Source organism: Coccinella septempunctata, chromosome 3, assembly GCF_907165205.1.
Source record: "Coccinella septempunctata chromosome 3, icCocSept1.1, whole genome shotgun sequence".
Classification (NCBI taxonomy): domain Eukaryota; kingdom Metazoa; phylum Arthropoda; class Insecta; order Coleoptera; family Coccinellidae; genus Coccinella; species Coccinella septempunctata.
Window position 1 is genome coordinate 1,516,866 of NC_058191.1, and position 11,591 is coordinate 1,528,456.

General features: G+C 32.6%; 1 protein-coding gene across 1 annotated transcript in view; it reads left to right on the forward strand.

Annotated features, from left to right (window-relative positions):
• LOC123309780 (achaete-scute complex protein T8-like) overlaps positions 1 to 11,118 on the forward strand; it is a 33,348-nt gene extending 22,230 nt beyond the window's left edge. The window contains exon 2 of the mRNA XM_044893043.1: positions 10,414 to 11,118. The gene's annotated coding sequence lies outside the window, so the exon portion shown is untranslated. The remainder of the gene's footprint in view (positions 1 to 10,413) is intronic.
• Positions 11,119 to 11,591: the final 473 nt, after the last annotated feature.

Sequence of the window (11,591 nt, forward strand, 5' to 3'; positions counted from 1 at the left end):
TGTGGTTTTGACTGAACCTAGAAGAATCCATCAAACTTGTCGAAATATATTGAAAAAATGCAATTTTCAAGAATAAATATCTTCTGAACTACGAGCTTACTGAAGTTGAGACTGTAACCAATCGATATTTTATGAACAACCGCATTTACGTATATAAAAATTACGATTGTTGCGGTAAAATATTCGCTTTGAAGCTGACATTATATTAAAAATTGTTTTATTGTGCGCTCAACACATAGAGATTATATATGTTAAAATTTTCCTTCCATAAAAGTAAAAAATACTAGGTCCTTTCGTTTGTATAGAAAGTGTAGCACTTTTCTACACTGGGTGTAATATAGACTCGATTTTAGTATTCGTTTGCTGATTGGAATTACACCAATGTAAAGGAGGTGTATTTTATCTACACCTAGTCGAAATGAAGTGTAATATTTGTGTTCTGTGGTATGAAATGCAAAATTTTATGGTTATGTCACGGACGTCACACTAATCTATACTTCATTCAAATTTATTTTAGCAGTCGGTTGGCCATGAAATAATTTTCACAAGTTTTTGTAACTAGAACGAAGTTAGGTTGGCACTCATGAAATGTCGTTAATGTCATAACGCCGTTGCCACAACTAATATCAATTTTTATTACGAAAATGCCGAACGTGATTGAAAAAGAAGACAGGGTTTCAGGAAGTGCTATTTAGAATTCAGGTCCGCTCATTCAAATAGTTATACCCTGATATTCTAAAATCCACAATACGTCAGACGGTAGCGAACATATTCAAGGTAAGAGAATTTATATAATGTTTCATCTGAATCTAAACGACTTATATTTCAGCTGAATATTTCCACAATCAGAAAGATTGTGAATGAAGAGTATGACAAAGAATTTCCTTAAAAAGTGGTGGCATTTCAGAATTTTATGTTTGAGTGAATTAATGCGAAAAGTTAACTACAGGATTTTCGATAAATGTCATCGGAGAATGAGTTCCCTAAAATGGATTTTTCTGTTTTTCATTTGACTTGTCCTATACAATGTAAATGTCTTAAGGTACTAATAAATACCTAAATATTATAATTACATCAATGTATTAAGATGAATAGCCACAAATACGCGCAAGTTGCCCTGTTACTGTTTATTCATGTGAAATTTTTGTTCAACGGTGAAGTTGCATCTTTACTTGAAACTTCCTTCAACTCCTTTTACTTATATTGATGCAAGATGATTTTTATTGAAAAATTTAACATTCTTGTAATTATCTGTTAATTCCTTCGGGAGATACCCATTGCCAACACTGCATCATATGCATTTCATCTTCGGGTTAATATTTTTGAAATCTACAAATGATGTAAGCCAAAGAAGATAACGAACATTAACTCTCCTCAAGCTAGTGCATATTATGATATTATACTGATCTTTTGTATTTTCCATGCAAATAACTGGATTTGGTATGCCTTCAATCAGTTTGTATAAACTTCAATTATGTTCGTCAGATATTTTTCGAAGAGATTCGACATTGTGATAAAATACGTAATAACAGAAACTTTTACGTAGAACCTGCAACATAGCTTTGATTTAAAACCCAAAAATGTTTTGACAAGCCTCATAACCCCACATTTTCGTACTATACAGAGTGAAATGTGTCAAATTTCCGTGGCCAACCGACTGCTAAAATAAAGTTGAATGAAGTATAGTTCAAAATGGATAAGATTAAATTTAAAATTTGTGATAAGTTCATCACTTGCAAGAGGATTAAAAAGTAAGAAATCTTCTGAAAAACATAACCATATATTAAATCAAAATTATTAGTCTCTGAGCGTAACAACCTAACGTCAGTGTTTTTTTCATTCGTTTGTGCAATTACAGTGAAAATCAGCTGATGCAAAGTGTTGTAGTGTTGTAGATTACACTACACTGAGTAGTGGGACCTACTATTATATTGACGTGAAGAACTACAAATGAGTCAAAATCAGTGATGATCGTAGAAAAAACATCTCAACTGTTGATCAGACAGTAAAACTATTTTCCTCGTTTTTCAAATTTTTCAGCTATAATTTTAGATTAGCTAGGATTGTCCAAACTTATCAATCTCTCATCGAAGAACAATAAAATCGAATAAAAATTCTTGCTATAACAGCAACAATTGAAAAGCCGTAACACCGCACGAATGGTCCTCAGAAATGCAGAACAATTACATCTTATTCACCCACTCGAAACCTGTCACAACATTTTGAGTCATGCATCAGGCTTAGGCCGAATTTGTCTTCAAAGGAGAGACTTTCTCGCGGCTGTAGACGATAACACAAAAAGCCTTATATTCGGCCCTTCTGATCTTTTCATAATGTTCATAATGGCTAAATTATAAGCGATGCTTGGCAGCCTAATATACATAAGAAAAACTCGATTTTGATGGCCGTCACTTCATTCAAGGAAGATGAGAACGTTCTCGGACCTCTCGAGAATATCTTTATTAAAAAAGGATTAGTGACGCTCACTTTGATTCATTCATAATCCGAATTTATCGCTCCGTTCTCATCTATCCATTCTTGAATTTCCTAAATGTGGAACGAGCTGTGTTAAAGTTGGGTTGGAGAATGACATTGATAGTTTTCCATGAAATTGTACTTTATGAAGATGTTACAGCTTAACTCAGTGTCGTAAATCAAGTAACAAGGAATTAAAGGAATGTTTCTCGATTTTATGACGAGTCTATGGACCATACTCACATAGTTATCAGATTTTATTTTCATGAATTATATAGTACGAAGTGAGATTACACTTTCCCCTCTATATATATGTATTCATGAAAAATTCAAGGAATATTTGATTTCATCGGCTTGAACTTGAAGGTCTTCAGACTGTCTGCTATCAATTTTAAATTGGAAATTAAATATTGAATGGATGTGGCCGATTAGTTAGGAAAAGTATGTGATTTTCACAATGCGATCTCTCTTTCATCAGGATTGATCGAGTGTTAATTTCGCATGGCATGAATTTTTCAGCTCAATATTGAGGCTAGTTCCCCCAAAACTTCCGGTGAACAGTCCCAGGTGACCACATTACAGAGCAGCTATATAGCAGAAATATATACAGTGTTCCCTGTTTTTTAACCTCAATATAGCATTCAGAGCACAAAAATAGAACAGTTATAAAGCAGCTATGCTCCTATGCCGTCTTAAACAAGGGAAACTTCTCCTTTCTGAAAGAGGCATAAATAGTTCAAACATGGATCATGCAAATATCTGTTTCTGGGAGATCTATATTTATTACCTTAATAATGTTTACTATGTTTTATTTGTTGTTGAGGACGCTTCAACAAAAACATTATGAAAATTAATATAAACTATTGCTATAATATTAAACTCAAATTTTGATTTTTCAAATAGTGTTATTTTATTAATCATTGTTAAAAAGAACATTCAAGAACATCTTATATCAGTTCGGTGAGAAAGAATAAATTACATCACTGATGGGTTCATGATCACTGTTCTCAAAGAAAGATTAGGGACAGGTCTTTGCACTTTTATACATTCCATAAAAAGATTAATCAACATTTCATTAATCTTTGGTTAAGGTAAAAAAATTTTAACAGAATTGTGCCTATGTTATGCGTTGTGCGAATGGGAAGAATAGTAGATATTGCAAATCTTTCTGAAGAAAATTCGAAATATATATATGATTTATTCATTTATTTCAACAAATGAGGTACATGCAACATGTAAGGAAAAAACCTATATCGAAATCTACACGAAACAGGTCATCATTTATTCAAATATAATTTTAAATTCTGGATATAATAAAAACATAGACTATTATGTTCATTGTTCCATAGGACTGCTATGAATATACGAGCAATGATTTATTGACCTACAGTTCGATATTCATAGCACTTTCTTTTCAATAATACTCCATTTCACTGAAAAACCACTGTGACACACAAATAACTGATCAAACTGATCCACTATTCAACTAACAAAACCTCTAAATCAAAGATTATTATATTCTTTGTTCTAAATGGTAATAAATACATATCCACTTATCAAAACGACGGTATCAATAACATTTCTCACAATCCCCCATTTTTGTTTAAGGTTTACATATAGTTCTTCATGGTTTTTCAGCTCCCTAGACGGTTGTTAAAACGCTTATGGTGTCATGCTCTGTCCATGATCACAAAATGATACATGGCAAATAAAGAACAATGTTACAAATATGTTACGTGGATATCATGGAGCGGGAAAATGAAATTTACAAAATGTGGATATAATCTGGATACAGCACAGGCACATCCCAAATATCGTATCAGACACGTAATGGTTACAGAAAAATAACACATAACAAAGTTCCCAATAAGATCTCCCAAGAAAACATAACAGATATGCTACTGGTCGCCTGGGGTCTACGTGAACTACGTCAATCACTTGGTGTAGCTAGTTGTACCAAATTAGGAGGACCCTTGTATGATTGCACTTGATTTAAGCAACACATTTAACGAGTTGCTTTCGATTTATTCGTTCAACAACATGATTTTCACTAGGATTAGGATGATTTAAAGTTTTCGTTATCACAATAGCTTCTTCGGACAAGAGAAGATATACTGATACTTTCTGATAGAAGAAAAATTTTTTTTAAACATGACAATTGGTCTGAATGATTGTAAATCGAATGGGTCCTTCGTCTCTAAGTATTCAAAGTAATGGTTTTCTTAATTGGGTCAATAATTATAGGGTATATAAATTTCTGGGGGATTATTAATGCAGTTAAGTGGACCTTTTTCTGTGGTACTCGATTTTTTACTCAAAACGTAATCTTTGAAAATTTCAGTACATACCAACGTTGAAAATCAATTATCATCCCCGTAATATTAATATTGCTACTCTCAATTTTACCTCCCTTTTCGTTAATGAAAATGTTTCGAATGTAAATTCAAGAATACCGAACTTTCTCCCCAACTTTGTCCTAATCTTGGCAGAATTCATTTTCCCAGGCCACTTGTTTATTTCTCGATCGATCATAAGACTGAAAAGTCGCTTTGAAAGCAGAACACAAAAGAATATCGTCCGTTGAGTCCGTTGAGATACACGGGGCATTCATAAGAAAAATAGATCAAGTGAGAGCATATCTACATATTATAAAGGACGTACCAAATTTACCTGTAAAGCGAAAAACAAGTTCTCGAACTGGTCTAACGTGGGAATAGATTCCGCTACGGGACCTTTGTGCCATACCTATATGCGCATATATACGGCGTGGCCCATTCAGAGCTGGTTCTCGAATTCACCCTCGTGAAATCTGTCGGATTTTAGGTGGAAAAACCGTTAAAATTCATATGAGCCCCGGTCACGGTTCGCTGATTCCGCTTTTTTACGAATCTACGGATTTAGTTTTTGTCATGCCGGAAGGGGAAGGTTTTTTTAGGCTGTTCCGTAAAAATTGGAAGTTGTGTACCGTTGGGAAGGGAAATAGATTTATAACTTCTTCAGAACGCCGCATAAAAAACGGAATTTGTCCTGAAAGGACATAAAACTTATCATTATCCTTCACATGTGCTATGTGAAATTAACACTATGGCGGTTATTCATCACTAGGTACGGACAGTAGAACAATTTTCGGTTGAAGAAGGATTAAAATAGAAACCCATAATTTGTTTTGCCTGATTCTGAACTATTGTAATTCAATAATTAATTATCGATTTGAATAATAAATATTTTGAACTTGGACCTTTCAGTAAAACAAGAAATTACTTTGAAATTATACTCCTTTCTTCATTTTACATTCAAAAAAATTTAAAGATACTGTGCTCTGATCTTCAGTAGAATGAACAATAGATTCTTCGGGTTAGCGGAGGTAATTAGCGAGTCCAAAAATCTAGACGCCCTCTGCCGACTGAATTCCGAAACTACTTTGTCAGTAGTGCAAAGTCAAAACAAGTTTAGTTCCTTATGTTTTTTCTTATCTCACGTTGTCCAACAAAGTATTATAATTTTTATTTGGAGAAGTTATATTGGGATTATTGTTTGGGTTTCTGAATAGAAATATTGATTCCGAAAAAATATTGGAAAAGGTATTTATATCAGTGCTTTCAACTGGCAGCAGTAAGGTTAAACGATTTTTCTTTGCGAGATTTTTCTGCTAAATTCAATTGATGATTTAGGAATACAATTTCATAATTTTCATACTTAAAAATGAATGCTTTTTCTCATCTGTAGATCTTGTTCCATGAACTCAATCATATTTATGTCTCTTGAGATTTCAGTATGAGGAATACCTACATCATAACATGGAATTGAAATACTTCAAATAGAAACTTCACAAACTCAGTATTTACTGCCTCAATATTATTAGCTAGGTTTAATTCAAGAAAGAATCTGTGAAATAATAGGATTTTGTGTCTAGGTACAGTGGATCACCAATATCATCGCTCGATTTTATTCCAAAATTCATCCTTTTCAAATGAAATATTTCCAAAGAATGTTGATCTTTCTTTACGAAACTAAATCAATCAATTAATTCACTTCCGATAATTCCGATAAATATCTTGATTTTCTAGAAAAACTCTGTTAGGCAGTACAAATCTCGAAAAGAGTCAAAGTTTGTTTTCATTTCGCAGCGCCCTCAATGGTAATTGGATTCGCGAATAATCACCAGAGCGAAAAAAAAATTTAATTCATAAAAGTGTTCTATCATTAAGTTCTATGAGCATGATTCAATTTTGACTGTGGAATTTATACCACATATTTAATTCTTTTCAAATTTCGATGAAAATATTTCTTGATAAAACATGGGGTTAAATGAACGACCCTTCTGAGGTAAGGGATGCCAAAAACAGCAACTTTTCCTACATTTTCTTTGCTAAAAGTAAGAAAGTGACAGATATGTATTTTTGATATTTCAATACTTTTTCATTATTCAAAACAAAAATCTTAGTAGCGCACTACACTACCAACCCATTACAAAAATGTAACAACTCAAGATCCTGGGTTTAAAGTATGTATTAGGCCTTTTTGTTGACGAACACTCCAGACAACGAAGTTTTCTGCTGCAAATTTACGTCTTGCGGGAAGATAGGGTTGAGAGTAAACAGGCCTCAAAGAGAGTTTAAGCCACTTTAAGCTTGGGGCGCCAACTACATTACTTAAACAAACAGTGAGCCAATGACCTTATTCTTTGCGTAGAATATTGAAAAAATATGGAAAATTCAACTAAATATTTCACATTCTACATTTTTGCCGCATCTTTGGCCCTACAAATATAAATGAATGATGGCTGATTAAATTACAAATTACAATTAACTACAAAAGAAACACAAACAAATTAAATTTATTCCTTTGGTATTAACTAATTTCTAGAAAAATCCTCGTACATTGATGAATTACAAAAACAAATGAATAGGTATATTCTTCAATTTCCCATAAATTACTACCCTACTGAAACAGCATATTTTCGATAACACTTCAAAAACATCGAACACACCTAAAGTGCGACCTCAAAATACACAAAATTAATATTTGAATTCAATGAGCAATTTAAATGAAAAATTTACCCTTTCAAGCACTCTTCTAACAAATAGTTAACACCCCAGATATGAATTTTGTTGTGTGTAACTTTTTACTGTCTTCTTCGTATACAGGGTGAGTCTTTAACTCGTACAATTATTCTAACAGTATCAGTTTGTGAGTATTTTGATGTTCAAAAATAAAAGATATCTGTGAAATTCGAAAATTGGGTATTTTGACCGAATGCAAGATCCACAGATGTGTTGTGTCACAGATTTAGCTAGTTATTTTGAAGGTAATTTTATGTTTCCAGGGGTGACACAGCTCATTATGAAAACTTAAAACTACTATTTCTCTTTATCAGAGCCGAATCGAAAAAAAGTGTTTCTTTTGACCTCGAGAATACACATTTAAAATATTTATACGAATCAAAGACTCACCATGTATATGTCAAATAATTCTATTTTGCATGGTTGGATCTTTCTTCTCGATCCTCATCTCAAAGTCACAAACGCAAATGAATAGGGAAGGCATATTATCATAATATGTAGGGTGTATTTGAAGGTGAGGCTTTTTCTTTCAACAGAAGGTAGAAAGGGTCAAAATGAAGCATTTCACCAAAAATCACCTATACAGAGCTTTCAAAATTACAAAGTTGAAAAAAAAATTGAAAATAATTACTGAAATAAATCTTAATACGAGCCTAGACCGTTTGTTAGCTGACTTATCGCAAATTAGTGGGAAAAAACTTATTTCCTGATTCGACCATGTGGTTTCGTTTAGGATATTGGCTCGTTCGATATTTACGTAGTAATGAAAATAGAAACTTAGGATTCCCGAATTGTTGTCATTATTATTTAGTACCTTACAAGATTTTATGAAATGCCTCATTTCGATACCAACAGAAGAGACTTAAAACACAAGTGTAAAAAATAGAATAATACTTCGAAATCTCACCAATAAAATTCGTCTGAATAATTCAAGAATTCACAATGGGCATCACAATCTTCTTATTTGAACATTCCAACAATCGTCGTAAAAATGGGATGAAATGGGGAAATATCATAGCACTTTTTCAACATAACTAACATAGGCACTTTCAATAGACTGCCTCGATTTTCTACATTTTTTTTTACCTTATACGATACAACAATTAAGATTCTCTCAAAAGTGACCTGATGCACCTCATTCGATGAACTTGGTACTGAACTTTTCATTGTCCAGCCATATGTTTATGTTTTGATTCGTTTTTGCGATGCCGGAGTCACCTTCCACAGTCCCGTACTTGAAATTCAATGAAATTTTGTCGAACTTCTAGGGGTTGTATCTCATCCATCTTGGATATTTCATACAGACAATTTTTGGTTAAACTATTTATTTTATGAGTTCTACCTTCTGGCAAAAAAAAGCCTTTGAAAACTCCCTGTATATCAAAATGCATTAGTTTTTAAATGTGGAATCAATTTCTTCTTAACATTAAGTACTATTCTGTTTGTCGGACATATGCTGCACTTTTGGCCATTGTAACATTAAATTCGTGAATGTTCTCTAACTGTTTTAATGTTTAATCTCCGCTCTGTATAATAGTTGTAGAGACAACGATGGTGAAAGAGTTCACAAAGGGCTGAAAATTGAGAAGAAAGGAATGATGCTTTCTAGCACATTTCCTACTTTTTTAAGAGTAGGTGACGTCTTTAGACATCTTATCAACCTGGATCCAAATGGAACCACTCATTCGGCACCTACAATTAAATTTTTACGACTACACATCCAAACGATATCCCATTAGGCCCGTTCTGTCCCTCATCTGTATTATCTTCGGTGCTTAGCGAAAGAAGAAAATAATCTCAGCTTTAGTACCTAGTAGCATTTGATAAATAAGCGTTTGTGATACCTTATCCACCGTGGGTGAACCTAGAGATTTCAAGAGTTGTATCAATATATGGAAGGTCATAAAGATATGCTGTCTCGGGCGTTTCACCTTCGAGATACATATTTTAGAATTTTACGTGTGAAGAATTGATTAGTCGAATTTAAATTGTTAATTGTACGTTCTCACTGTCGGTGGGAGATATGGAAGAGTTATGGTTCGGATATATCGGAAACTACTGAGTTGAATGGAATAAGTATTATTTTATCTTCGGGTAATTAAAGCCTCTTCATCTGTATCTGAAAAGTGTCAGCTTAAGTGAATTTACACAGCGGAGGTGTAGGCTACCACAGTTAATGGTTCCAGGTACCACTTTTTGTAATATGATACTGCTTCTATTTCCTCGAAAAGCCTCTGGGTGAGACTTTGATGTTATACAGCTTGTTTGATTTTTATTGTTCATAACAATAAAAATGAGTTGAAAATATGGAAAACACACACTTTATCATTGCATTATTGGTCCAGGCTCGGGATCAACTTTGGGAAAAATTGAATATATTTGATACTATTTAAACTTTCAGTCAAGAAAAATGGTACATAACGTATCTTTTTAGAACTGCAGTAGGTACTTCTGGTTATTATTTTTTTTGGAAGATATGCGACTCGAAAGTTGACTATCGAAAAATTTCCAAAAAGATGGAATCAATTAAATAATCGTCAAGACCGAAAGGCTGCATCGAGCTCCATAAAATTTTCAGATTTATTACTACATAAAACAGTTGATTGTGACTTTCATAAAAATTGCCATGACCAGATTAATTTTCAAACTTGTTACACCCAAGCACAATATATTATGGCGACCAGGTTGGCACTACAATAAAAAAAAGTTGAATTAATGTGGCCGATACTTGATGAAAACCCATAACATAAATGAAAATGTTTTAAACCTACAACGGTAGACAAGTATTGCGGTGGAAATTTTTTTTGTGATTCCGTTTTTTATTTCCAGTTATTTATAATTTTCAAATACTCATATTTTTTTCTTTTTGTTTCAGATACCTACTCATTCAGATCATCAGTTGTGCCAGTGAAAAACGAAAGAACACATTTCGTTGTGATGTTTTATTGAGAAAATATGTCTATTTATTGTTGAATAGTTGATTTTAAATTAATATATAAAATGTTGGACAGATAAAGCTATTAGGATATGTGAATTAGATAGACTTTTGGTGCATATGATCTCTACTAGTGAAGGTACTTGTAAATAAATTTGGTACAATATGTTTAATAATGAACAATATTTTATAATTTCAAACTGGGTCCTTTTTGAGATAAGCTATGGAAATGCTTCATCATCGATAGAAAGTTTTCATTTAATTTCATGTTTGTGATGAAAACTATCTATCTTGTTAGGTGTCAAAGAAGAATACCACCTAGCTCTTGTATACTAATCATAATAAACATTCAAATAAAAAATGTATTTATGGCCATTTTCCACTTTCATAGCTTATCTCTGAATTTTTGGCTGTAAAAATGTTGTGCCTTTATGATGAAATAAAAAATGTTCTTCTGTAATTCCATAGTGTGTACTTCACCAACCTACGTAAGATATTTAAAATGAATATTTGCATTGAATCAATGAAGCTATGAATACTTTTGGATGCTTCAATATTTTTGATGAGAAATTAACTCAGCAGCATTCTAAAATTTTCAACTGAATATTGTGTTCATTATCTTCTATGAATGAGATAATTTGAAGAAACCTGAATTTGTGAAAAAATTTATATTTTGTAAATATTTTCTTTTAGGATTTTATCTAATACATGAATTTTCTACAATGAATGAATTGTTTTTCTTTATTCACCCTGTGGTCGGACTAATATATTAATATTTCATAATATAACATAAGTTCGTGAAGAAGTAACTATACTCCATTCACTTTTATTTTAGCACTAGGTTGGACATGGAAATTTGACTCATTCGACTCTGTATAGTACAAAAATGTGGGGTTATGACGCTTGTTGAAACATTTTTGGGTTTTAAATCAACGCTATGCTGCCCGTTCTACGTAAAAGTCTCAATAATTACGTATTTTATCACAATGTCGAATCACTTCGGAAAATATGTGACGAACATGATTAACGTTTATGAAAACTGATTGCAGGCATACCAAATCTAGTTTTTTGCATGGAAAATAAAAGAGATCAGTTTTTAAACCTATTTATTTATTTTT